This window comes from Siphateles boraxobius, unplaced genomic scaffold, assembly GCF_051911475.1.
Source record: "Siphateles boraxobius isolate OS27281-9 unplaced genomic scaffold, OSU_SipBor_1 26, whole genome shotgun sequence".
NCBI lineage: Eukaryota > Metazoa > Chordata > Actinopteri > Cypriniformes > Leuciscidae > Siphateles > Siphateles boraxobius.
In genome coordinates this window covers 11,457,264-11,470,650 of record NW_027508876.1, presented here as the reverse complement: position 1 = coordinate 11,470,650, position 13,387 = coordinate 11,457,264, and the positions used below count along the sequence as shown (strand labels likewise).

Here is a 13,387-nt window from a genome sequence, read left to right as displayed (position 1 = left end):
ACGTGTTTACACACGTCAGTCCGTAATTGGTTGAGCATGGTATAGCGACGTAACGTAGTACGTCACCAAAACCATAAATAGATGCCATACCAGTATGTCGCCAGCTTCTTTGTCTTCAGAAGCCGCATGTATAAATGCATGTTTTCTCCTCTGTGTGTGTGTTTGACAAAGATAGGAGTTATGACAAAGATAGGAGTTGTGTGTGTGTTTGTGTAAAAACGGACATCTAAAGTGAGGGAATATGTAGAAAACAGGTAGGCATGCAGCACTGCATAAATCTAACACCCAATGAAAAGTACTCAAGAACCACATTCACATTCTAATAAAATATGAACAAATATTACAATTAAAATAAAAAAACTAAATTTCTAATAGATTCCACGATGTCAGAGAATAAGTATGATACAATACGGGTGATGACCTACACAACATTGTGTGAACTGCATGGGTGAGGAGCATTCAAGGTCAGTCCTCGAAGGGGTTGACTGTGGTCATTACATCAAGTTTAATCTCCGCATGCTCCAATCCTGCTTGGATCTATTCGATGAGAGCGACACATCCTGTGGCTTTGGTCCCGCGGCTGGTCATGGGGCTCTCAGGTAGATAAGGCAGACGAGGAGTGCAAGACGGGCAATCAACCCTTTCTCTCATCCTCTACAACGACTCTGAGGATCCCATTCTGTATCTTGAAGCTCGCTCCATAATTTCTTCAGACCAAAATGTCTGATTCTGAGAAGTTGGATGCAGACAGACAGGTGGGTGCATCAAAAGAGCAGTCCTCTCAGTCAGTCGTGCTCAAGGAGCTGTTCAAGGTTGTGACTCGTGCTGTGGCCAAGTTAAAATTTGAGTGGCCTAATGAAAAGAAACAGTTCACACGGTCTAAACTCGATGACCGCTACCTAACATCTGGCCGAGAGCCACCTCCATACCACCATCTCCCGTTCTTCACTGACCTTCACACAGAATTGTTTAGGTCTTAGAGGAATCCGTAATTGGCAGCAGTGCATATGCAGGCCACCTCAACATTCTCTGCAGTGGTCGTTATGCGTGAGCACAGTTACAGGGTGGTGCCGAGGGTGGAAGAGACACTTGAGGACTACCGCTCCCCCTCAAGTGTATCATTGTGGAGGAAACCCGCCTTACCCATCAAGCTTTGTAGGGCTACTTCAGCCCTTGTGGGTGAGGCTTACACAGCAGCAGCTTAGGCTGGTGTGTCCCTGCATACCATGGGGTGGTATTGCAGGCCTATCAGGCTGAGCTGCTTAAAGAATTGGATTATGGTGAGGAGTTAAAGAGGCCACAGATCTAGGCCCGTGTTCCGTGACTGGAAAGCATACTCAGGCTCAGTCATCCCGGGGGAGACAGGATCTCGGATCTGTTATCACCTCCAGGATGGCAAAAAAAGTCCTGATGGTCATGGGCCCTGGCCCCTGAAGGTGTCCCCTCCTGAGAGAGGTCCGTTCACACAAAGACATCATGTGCCTGACCTTGCTCTGTGTCCTCGGCAGGTCTTTCCACCTAGCCCGCCACTACAGAGGAGGACTTTCAAGGACTTTGCGCGCAGATCAATGCCTTCCACCGTTTATATTTATTCTACGAATCTTTGAGTTAACATGTACTAAACATGATTGGAATTTGCACCGCAGCGCCACCACACCTTGATGCTCATTACAAGAATCGCATATCTGAAGTTATGAGTACATATCAAGTTATCTTTATTGAAGTGAATTAGGTTTAAATCGCCGTCATGCATGCATGAATGAATGAATGAATTATATTTTTGCTGTTTTAGACATAATACTCCACGATGATCACATTACACAAAACTGAAATTGCACGTCAAAATAAAACGTCAATATTTTTGGACTCCCCCTAGCTTACCCATAGTTCTCACCCTGACTATCTGTGCAGAAACACAGCCTTGTGGGCAGTCTCGTGACGTGGCGACATTGGCATTGAAGTTCCCGTAGCATCAAGCCATGATGCGACTGAGTACCACTCGAAAGGGAACGTCTCAGGCAGGCTGCCAAGACCCCCGCCACGCCTGCAATTGTCTTCAGACAATTCGAATCTGGTCTTTCACACAGCATCTATTTATGGTTTTGGTGACGTAATGCGCTACGTCATCACGCTCAGCCAATCGTGGTTCCCATAGCGTCAAGCCATGATGCAGCATCTCGTTCCCCTCTCAAGGAACCAGGTTACATACATTAACCAGAGATGATTTTAAGGTTTTTCAGTGAATCTGGGGTGCTTTAGTTTCCTATATCAAGCAAGAAATCTTCAGTCTCCATTCACTGTAGTTGTATGAACTGGTAAAAAATAGAAGAATAAATTTGGCTTCCCCAAAGAACCTTTCAGCAAACAGTTCTTAAAATATTTTTTTTTTCCTAGTGTGAAGAACATTTAAATAATTTGTAATCTTTTTCCACTATAAAGAGCCTTTTGTGAAATCGAAAGGTTCTTTAGATATTAAAAGTTCAACATGTAACCACAGATGCCAATAAAGAACCTTTATTTTTAAGAGTGTGGAAAAGAGCATGGAAATTTGATTTGTGTGTGTTTGGTGTGTGTGTATTCTGCATAACACAAAAAGTCAAACTGGTTTGGAACATCACGAGGGTGAGTAAATTATGAAATAATTGCCAATTTTGTTTTAACTATTCCTTTAATGGACAAGAAGCAGGCTGAAAATGAAAGGACAGGACAAGATGCAAGGCGAAGAGGATCCATTGAGGAAGACAATACCTTCCTTATGGTGTACATTCCCCTCACATCATCTAGAGAGGTTCTATATTAATTTTGCAGGCTGGTTCATGCATCACACAATGCCTCATGCACGATACAGGTCTGAAGTAGCAACACAGAATTGGGCTTTCATCAGACATGCTTTTCATTATGCGCTTGGCTTCTCATCACCAATAAGAGCGAAGACCTTCATTCTGAGTTCGATCAATAACATAGATGTACATTTTAGGGTTTAAGAGAGAGCAGCTTAGTTCTAGAGGTGCAGGCATCTTCTAAAGGAGCTCAGTCGCAAGGCACCTTGTAATTTACACAAGAATGACATCAGCATCCTTTCATGTTCCTGGAATCCAACCAATCACTACATTCAACCTCAGGTTTTAGGTGTTGGGTTATGATTGGTTGACAGGAATTCTGATTTAGTATCAAAAAGAATGTTGATCCACAAACTCATCCCTTGTTTTGAAATCACTTAACATCTTCATGCTTTTTCTTTATCAGACTGGATAAAGGAAAGTTGGGTGCATACAATCACTTTATATTGACCCATCCACAGTAAAAAAAAAGTAAAAAGTAAATTGGCACTAAATTTCAAACCAAAGTGCCCTACATGCTCTTACAAAAGTACTGTGCCTGTACCACAATACACCTATTAATAGTATATATATATATATATATATATATATATATATATATATATATATATATATATATATATATATACACACAGCATAAATTAGCACACTCCCTCTTAACATAAAATATTTTTTTCTGTTCCATAATGATCATTGTTTCACCTGTGGCACCTGAGACCAGCAGTGACGGATTAATTGACTGCTGCTGCCTGCTGTCAGACTCTGAGGGGGCTTTCACACTGGCAGTTTAGTTCTCGGCACGGTTCACATGAAAAATCGTTAATGTGAACGCTGTCATGTGGACCTGGGTGCGCACTGGGCTACCGAACCCGAGACTACATGGAGGAGGTGGTCTGAGTTCGGTTGCTCCCGAACCGTGCTGCGGTTCGCGTGTATGTGAAAGCAACATGGACCCGACTGCACACTTGTTCAGTAATAAAAGTATCCTGCGCATGTGTTTTAGCCGATTATGATGTATTTAGTTAAATAAAACACATGTAAGGGATGATAGTGTTGATGATTTACCTTGGATACGAGCAAGAGTGATCCTGCAGTGTATTTGCGCGTAGTGCGTGCAATCAGGGCAACAAATTAATGGAAATCCACGGTCTCCTTTTGCAAGGAGCGGAAAGACACGACACACACACACTCACACACACACACAAAACCTTGTGAAAATTTTTTTCACAAAAACACGAAATCCTAACCCCACCCACCTTCTGGCCAATCCATATATGGAGTATAAACTTTAGAGTAAGTTAGACAGGTACTCCAACTCACTACAGATACATTGATCTTTGGCTTTATTTTTTGTGATTAACGTTGCCCATCTCTATACTCATTTTATTATTCGTAATGTAGTTATCCAATGAAACGTTAACTTGACCGTATGACCCTGTGACATAGAATATGCGGCGGCCTTTTCATTGTTAACATTCATTTACGTTAACATCAACTAGCTCGCTTTATTCCGTCAACATTTTGCAAAATCTTAGAATTGTATTAGGTGTACATCATTTATTTATTTTATTATTTTTAACATAATATAACATCTATATTGCGCTAGAGTGGTCAGTGGCATATACAAATATATTAACAATGTGAGACATATCAGTCTATTCTTATGTCACATTTATTCATTTGGCAGACGCATTTACAGTGTTTCAAACATCAGTTATAACAATAGGTAAAGTACCTCGGACACTAACTTATCTGAGGCGATTTAATGGTAACTCCCAGATAGCAAAAAAATATCGGCACGGCTTCTTTTTGCCGCCGGCCCCAAACTGTCGGCTATAGGTGCGCCCCGCTGGCGGAGATGAAACGTTTGCCGCCGAATACGTCACTCCCATTTCTTGCGAGATGCCGCCGGCGAACAGCCGCCGGGCCGCCGACTTCATTCTCTCTGGCGGTTGCCGCCGTCTAAATGAACCGCGGCCGGCTGGCGGCAAGCCGCTTTGAAATCGACCAGCCATGTCATTGGCATGAGTGGAACTGACAGCATTTTAACTTTCACATTTAAAGCGATTATAATTATTATGTGAATTATATCAAATTTTGTTGTTGTTGTTGCTCCAAAGTCATTAGGGTTTATAACAGATTTGACTCAGTCTGATTCCATGATAAGGTTTAGGAAAATACATTTAAATTACGTTGAAACTCTGAAGCGATTCAGTGATATGCCTATGTAAAATATATAGAATTATTTTAGTCACTTAAGGTGACAATTCTTTACATTTCTTTGATTTATGCACAATTGAGATGCACAAATAGTCCAAAAAGAATTCCTTTTGTAAAACTTACTTGGCAATAAATATCTTTCTGATTAGGTTTTAAAATAAATATTTCATTCATGGTATGAACAATTTAGCAGAATAAATGGATGAAGTTAGACTTTTCACCAATGCCTGAAATCAGTGAACAGTGAAAGACATCTGCAACTTGGCCAAAAGCTTGGGTATGCTTTAGATTTTTTTTATTAATTTGCAACCATGGTAATATTTATAATAAACATGAAAATCCCTGTTTTGACCTGAAAGATAAAGTGAAATATTTAGAAATATTTTGTCTCTCTGTCACCCCAGGAAATTTCGTTTATGTCTTTCATTTTTTTACAAGCTCGATTTTTTTATTTATTTGACCTTTTACAGGTATAAGGGATTAATTTGCAATTGCGAGTTTTGCAATCTGTACAAATGTTTAAGAAAGTATTAAAGCACAAACAGAGAAGTACCTCCACCGGCCGAGAGGGGCAGTACCTAAAAAACGGAAGCAGATTTACCAACACAACAGTGGCCACTCGTCACACGATTTCAGTATTTGGAGAGGATATCCTATCTAGTCATTGACTACGATCTTTAAAGTAAGTACATTTTTCCTTTTTGTGTAACGCAATATTATGTTCATTTTTTACATTTTTAGTTCATCTTTTTCAAATATGTTCTTGCCTTACTAGTCAACCTAGTAAGTTAGCCTTGTTTACAAAGTTTCCGTCATGTTTCTGGCATAGCTAACGTTAGTTAGGCTAACGTTACTTAGTTTCTTCCTGGCGTTAGTTTTTTCTTTTCTTCTTTTAACTATATTTACGTATATTTATGCCAGTGTGAGTACTACAGTATGTGGTTTAAGATAGTATTGGTCAGTCGAATAATTAACTAACTTAACCAAATCCTGAAGGACAATTCTCCCGCCCACGTGGGAATGGTAACGTTAGCAAAATCTTTACGACAAGAAAGACTGATCAGTATAACTTGTGTTGTTTTCTAACTAAACATAATGATGTTTTGTTTGATTCGACAACCATGCTGCTAGTCTAGTTTAACTTACAGTGTTAGCTAACACATGCTGCTTCGCCTTTTTTACTCACTGAATTCAAGCATGTTCGACATGAAATGTATCTAGCTACAGTAAATCGCCAATGCTTTACATCTAGAAAGAAAGCTTTACATCTAGAAAGTTTAACTTTTGGTGTTTATATATATATATATATATATATATATGTGTATATATATATATATATGTGTGTGTATATATATATATATATATATATATGTGTGTGTATATGTATGTATATATATATATATATATATATATATATATAATGTGTATATATGTGTTTATATGTATATATGTGTGTGTATATGTATATGATTGTGTTTGTCTGAACATGGTTTTCTGTTGATCCACTTGTGAAAATGACTCGTTTTTTTTAAGGGGTGAGCATTTTAATGTTATTGATTTTGCCTGGAAATTAATCAAAAAGTATACTTTATGCAAAATGTTCTTCTATTTTAGATGGTTCACATTGTTCAGTTTATCAACGAGGAGGATCTGCCATTTGCAGTGGTTCCGCAAGAGTGGCTCAGCGAGAGCATGTGCCATTGGCCCCCATTTAACCTCAGCAAAAAGACGAAGGCAACAATTTAGCCATCCTCTGCACACCTCCACACAGCACCTGGGAGAAACATCATTTTAAGTTCATGAAGGGAGCAGGTAAATGGGTCTGACTTGTGTATTTGATTTTCCTGTATTTCATCTGTGTAATTTATTTTCTGTTTATTGTGATAACTGACTCTTTCATTCATTATTCCCTACTCTAGAATCTTGGAAGTCTCAAGAAAAAAAAAAACTCTAGAAAGATGCATCGATTCCAGAAAACCAGAAAAATGCTGAACTGGTATGTAAAATCTATTGCTGTGATGCTGGATTTGTGATCCTGCCACTAAACTATACCATTTGTTAGATTTTCAAATTTCTGTTTCCTCTTTCTCGCAACCAGGTTTCTCCCCAGTAATCCAGACTCCACTTCACAGAGCCAAGAGTTTGAGTACAAGTAAGTGATGTTATTTGTGAAGTTTTTTTGTCTTGGAAACTATTGCTTCTATTTGATGTCGGCATGAACCGGAAGTTACAAACGACTTTTCTCCAGTGTTGTGACGTATTTAAAAGTGAACCGGTATATTGAACGGAGGGCAGGGTTTTACTCTAGCGCTCCTCTTCTCCATCTCTGCTCATAGCACGGTTTGAGGGGAGTTGCCACGCCCTCGCACCATAGCACATGACCGGAAGAGAAGAGAAGTCGTTTCGAGGGGGGAGGGAAGGGTAACGTATTTGATTAAAGATTATAAGGCTACATGAATTTTAAAAGAATAATGAAGTGCACAGATAAATCATTTATAATAAACACTACAATATTACATATAAAAATACGAATTGTAAAATCTTACTTCAAGAGCAGGTGAAAGAAGTTCAACAAACAATGTTGAAGACGTTTGCTTGCACTGAGCAATTAGGCACAACTTGCAAACAGCACCTGTGGTTGTCGGTTTAATTCCCACTGGGGCTACCTGTACATGTAGTAGACCTAGATATAAAGTAAAATTTAAGATTGTATACTGCATATATTACAGTCTGAATCCTTAGCCTTTCACATTTTTTATTTATTTATGAGAAGCTTCAGAGAAATGTAATTTGTAACACTTTTTTGGATTTTCAGCTTGGTGTAGGGGATAAAGCATGTTTTAGAGACATGTTCCTGAAGACCATTGTTCAAAGTAAGTTGGATATTTTTTTTAGATTTAAGTAGATGTGTATGTCCTATTGTCCTCATGCAATTCAAATTAAATGACAGATCTGTATTTTCTATATTAGCCATCCGGAAGGACCCGGCAACCCAGGATGCACTGATGAGGTGGTCCAGGTTAACGTTACGCGTTACCTGAAAGGAGCATCTGACCGTGAAGGCAGAAAAAGGCGCCGCACAGCTGAGAGGGACCCACAGCCGACCACTTAAAACTAGACTGACTACTGACACCCCAGAATCACTGACAACTGGAATCCTTTCTTTATCTTGCAGTCAGTAGAATCAAGACCCCTAAAGAAGTCAGAAGTGTCAGACTACACTCACTCACTGTGGAAATTACTTTCTTTTTTTCTTTTTCAAATAAAGCTTGTAAATCCTTGTGCCACAGGTCAGCATTGCCGTTATAATGGCCTATTCTACTCCAGAGCTTTACTATAAATTACTACCACTTATCATATTGTTAAAAATGGCTTGTAAATGTAGTTATACTTTTATTTATTTGGTATCTTGCACATTATTTGGTATCAAATATCCTCTTTACTTGTCATAATGTTTACTGGTAATTTTTTACCCTAGAGCTGTCCTTTTTATATGAACACTTATTGTAAGTGTTGTAATTTGCTTGTAAGGCTGTTTAACCAAAATTGAATTGGAAACCTGCATGTTAGTATATTGATTTATTTATTTTTCTGTTATGTTTCAGTGATCTGAAATATCTTGTTTAAATGACAGTTACTGTACTTTGAAATGTGGAATAAAAATGCCAATTGTAAATTTGTCTGGTTTGAGCAATCATTATTCTTGCTAAACTGCATGCTATAAATAAAAAAAATATATATATAGCCAGAATAAGCGGCGGCAGAGCGCTCGAAAATAGCGTTTGCCTCCGGCGGGCCGCGGAAGGACGGCCTTCAATATAAAGGCGGCGGAACGGCGGTTGGCCCGCGGGCCGGCCGCTTAACGAAGGCGGTATGAAGGCGGCTGCCGCTTTTAAAAAGCGGCTGCCGCCGGCGGTGCGCCGTCCAACGTGTTTGCGATGTCGCCATTCTGACGCTTCTACTGCCGCCGGAGAACCGACGGTGGTCCGCCGACTCATTGCTATCTGGGCTGTTGCAGTGCCACTGCCCACAAACATTGATGCTAAATAGTGCTAACTACGTGAAATAGTAGTGGAATGTCACTTACCGGAAAAAATGGGGACAAGTACTCCTACAGTGTCGGTTAGTGCAGCTTATAGCAGAGCAACCGATTTTATGTACGATATTTCAATAAAAATGTTCAGAAAGGATACAGAGGTGGTATGATGTGTTGTGTCAGATCATGGCCGAGACTAGCCTGGGAAAACCCAGACCACTTCCGGCAAATTTAGATTTGCTCTGCAAGTAGGTCTGGCAAAGAGCTCATTGAAGTCCATTTCCAATCCGTCGAAATCGCGGCACCAATCAGAAACGTTGGGGCGGGCTTTACACGATGAGGACAGCACAGACGGTGAAGCAGATTTTTTACATTTACTAAGATGGATGCCGCTGTGGAACTATGTTGAACACCGTCATTAGAACACTATAACCGCCAAAACCATGTTATTAAAATATTTTTTTTCACAAACATTTATCATAGAGAATGTTTAAATACTAATATCAGCTTACAAGGGAAACGGAGGTGGAGTTAGTGGTGCTTCGGAGGCTGCTACTGCTGGAGATGATTCGGGAGAGGTCTGTGCCCCTTTACCGATCAGAGCGCGTGCTGACACGGAGTAAAGCCTTGTTTGTACTCGACGCGTCCGCACGAGCGCGAAGGTGCGCGGGGCAAAAATCACGCGTTCGGTGCGGAAGACCGGCAAGACCCCATTTCGCTTGCCTGTGTGCACGGGTATTTTGTAACAGCGAGCGCGGCGCCGCATCCGAGGATGAACGACTTCAAGCCGAATCTGCCCGAGCCGTTCGTCTCACACCACCGGCACTCAGTTTGCGCGTCTAAATTGCAAAGTTTTTTATGTTAAGGTTTTGTTTACTGTGTGTGATTTATTTAATGGAAAGCACATTCACTTCCAGTTGTCTTGCTGTTAATTTTAAATAAATGTAGAGCAAGTAGCTGATCAGTGTCTGCTCGTTTGTTCAAGCTAAGTTGTTCTATAACAGACGAACGTCACTCTGCATTCGTCATCTTCTTCGCTCTGATTGGTTTTAGGTCTATCCAATTGCTCCAAGAGGCATTTGAGCTACGTCCGTTTGTGACGCCCCTTTGGAAATGATTTGTCTACGAAGCTTTGCCAGACCCTAAAGGCGGGCATACACTGTGCGATGTCTGTGCGATTTCAGCAAGGTACTTTCTCACACTGAACGAGTAAATCGCATCCGATGTAAAGCCAAAGCTCAGGATTTATGTGCTCACACTATACGGTCCGAACGTCGAGCTGCGACTTGACTGCTCACACTATACGTGTGAAATATGTGCGATAACCCCCCGTGTTGGGTTGGTAGACGATATCATATAGCCTATCCAGAGATATTGTCAAAACAAGTATCAGCTATCAAGATGATTTAGCACTTCCAATTTATGTATTAAATTGTTATTAGTATTATTGTATTAGGGAAGGCTAATTTTATTATTAAATTGATCTGCTATTATAATTAATTTGCCACGCAATAATTTCACAGCACATCACCGCAATGCGCGCTGAGGATAATAAAATATTAAATAGAAGCCTACTCCTCGAGGAATAATAAAATAATAATAATATAATTATATGCCTATAATTCATTGTAATCTACCTAAATGTTTTAGACAATTTTCAATGAGGATCCTAATTGAAAATTGTCTTGACATTTAGGCCGATTACAATGAATTATAGGCATATCATTATGTTAACAGTCTATAATATGTCCGAACACTGGAATAATTAGTCATCAATGAAAATTAAAAACAGGTTTATTTCAAAAACATTTTTTGACAAATTAATAAAAGAGGCACGGTGCTACATCGCAGCTTGGAAGACGTGGGTAATAACTGGACAAACTGTAGATAAGCAACAGTAATTTGTAGCTAGTTTGAACTACAGAACTTAAAGACTTCCCTCTGTTCGTTTTTTTTTTTTTTTTCAGATTGAAATGCTTAAACTTCTGTTTTCGCGCAGGCGCAGTGAGGGAAAAAAACACTGAGTTTAGGGCGATCGGTTCGTAGCTCTGCTTCAACTGTGCGATATAGTCACGAGGAGCGACCAAAATTTCTGACATGCCAGAAATTCATCCGACCATCCGATTGCCGATCGGGAGAGGTTAATCGCCTCTCGTTTCCCCTTGTACACTGCACGAACACTGCACGACAAACGACGCACGACAAAGCTGAAAATCGTCCCGACCCGAAAAAGAGTCGCACGAGTTAGAATTCGGCTCAAAATCGGACGAAATTCGCACAGTGTATGCCCACCTTAACTCAATTACAACTGAAAATGGTCTGGTTTTAACCAGGCTAGGCCGAGACATCAAATTTCAAGAATTCCCCTCGGCGCAGCCCATTATCAGCTGTCAATCAAGCTGTCAATCAAAGTTAACCACGCCCTTATTTGTCATACATTTTATATCTACATGCGATCTAAACTAACGAGTTAGAAAAAAATTCACATCCCTCACAGTTGTCAGGCACTCGGAACCTATCGAAAAATACAATAAAAGTCCATGGGACCAACCTGTAAAAACATGAATTTATGCTGTGAAAACGGCCATTTTAACATGGGGTCTATGGACATTTGCTCCCTTTTGGGACCTGCCCCTAGCAGATTTTCGATGTATTGCAGTTTTTCGCATTTCCGTGTAGGCTTCATTTTTCAGATTACAATGTTGCCGCTTGGGAGATACCCAAGGTATAGCTATGAAATATGACAAGACCAGAGTGGTAAGTCCAGTTAATTCATTAATTCATCCTGATCGTTTTCAATACTCGCAATTCAAACTCCTGACTCGCTCGCTACGGTGGTTTTGACGAAACAAGATGGTTTTATACTGCCAAGGGCGTGGTGAGCTGGAACCTGCTTACGCCACCTCCCACCCCTTACGTCACGAACCACCGCAAACATCCAATAGGAAAATTCAACTGCAGTAGCCACCGTTCAACCTGAATAAGACAGCACTCAGACGTTTTTACACCATATATTGTAGAATTAAAACACTTTATACACAAATGTCAAAAAAGTTACTCAAATCAATGAGTAGTACTAATAAAGCCCCATTCTTACAGATCATTAACTAAAAAAAGTTAGTTTAGGGTTTAGTTATTACCCTTTAATAACACCGAGAATTAGGAGAAGGTAGCATCTTGTATTTCATGATTTTTCATGACAAACCATCACACAAAGGTGTGTAAATTCATGACACCATTGATTAAGCACAACTATCCCACTCCTTCAGCTCTCAAACATCATAAGAACCTCTTTAGGACAGAACTTCAATGTGGGGACCAGGCACTTCTCATTGTAATCTTCCCACTTGCAAAGACATAGATTTTAGGTGATGTTAGATCCAAAATGATCGATTTGGTCTAATGAGACCAGAGTATATCCATATACCAGAAGTTCTCCTGATTTTTTCTTAGCAAAAATAAAATAAAATGTAATTAATCACAAAATTAAAGCCTGATTGTTTCAGTCCATTCTTTTGGGGTTTCTGTGTTACTTTTACTATATTTTCACACTTAAAACATTGCATTGGAGATGCGCACACACACACACACACACACACACACACACACACACACACACACACACACACACACACACACACACACACACACACACACACACACACACACACACACACACACACACACACACTTTTTTCTATTATTATTTAATATTATTATATTCCTACAATAATAAAATATACTCATACTAAACCTTCTTTATAGGCTATTAATAGGTATATGCTGAACTTTGTACTACAACTACATCTCCCTTTATATAACACAATCCATACTCTTAATCCTGTTTTACTACTTTTCTTTTACTGCTTTAACATTTCAATTTCACGAGCCATGGCATATTTTACAATTGTCTTTGTAATTATCTGTCTCTTAGTATATCTGTATTCTATTGTTGTAATACAAATTTTAAAGGAAGCCTTCATTATTTGAATTGTAATTGACCATCAATGATGGCCTTAAATATGCATATATTTAAGATTTACAGTGATTTAATGTGAATATGCAAAAAAAAAAAAAGGCTAAAATTATGGGGTTGAAGACAGAACAATCTATTTCCACAATGAAAAATCTTGTAATGTACATTACATTATATTAAAGGCACACTATGCAGGAATTCTGTTTTTGTCAAACAGCGACCCGTAGAGTCGCTGTGGAATACTTGCACTGTCGTAAATTTGTGATGTCATTAGACATGATAATTGCAATTTATCATAATAGTTTGCAAATTGTG

General features: G+C 39.5%; 1 protein-coding gene across 2 annotated transcripts in view; it reads right to left on the bottom strand.

The window, feature by feature from the left end:
• The window catches only part of myripb (myosin VIIA and Rab interacting protein b), a 526,191-nt gene that overhangs the window by 23,734 nt on the left and 489,070 nt on the right, over window positions 1-13,387 (bottom strand). The gene's annotated exons all lie outside the window — the stretch shown is intronic.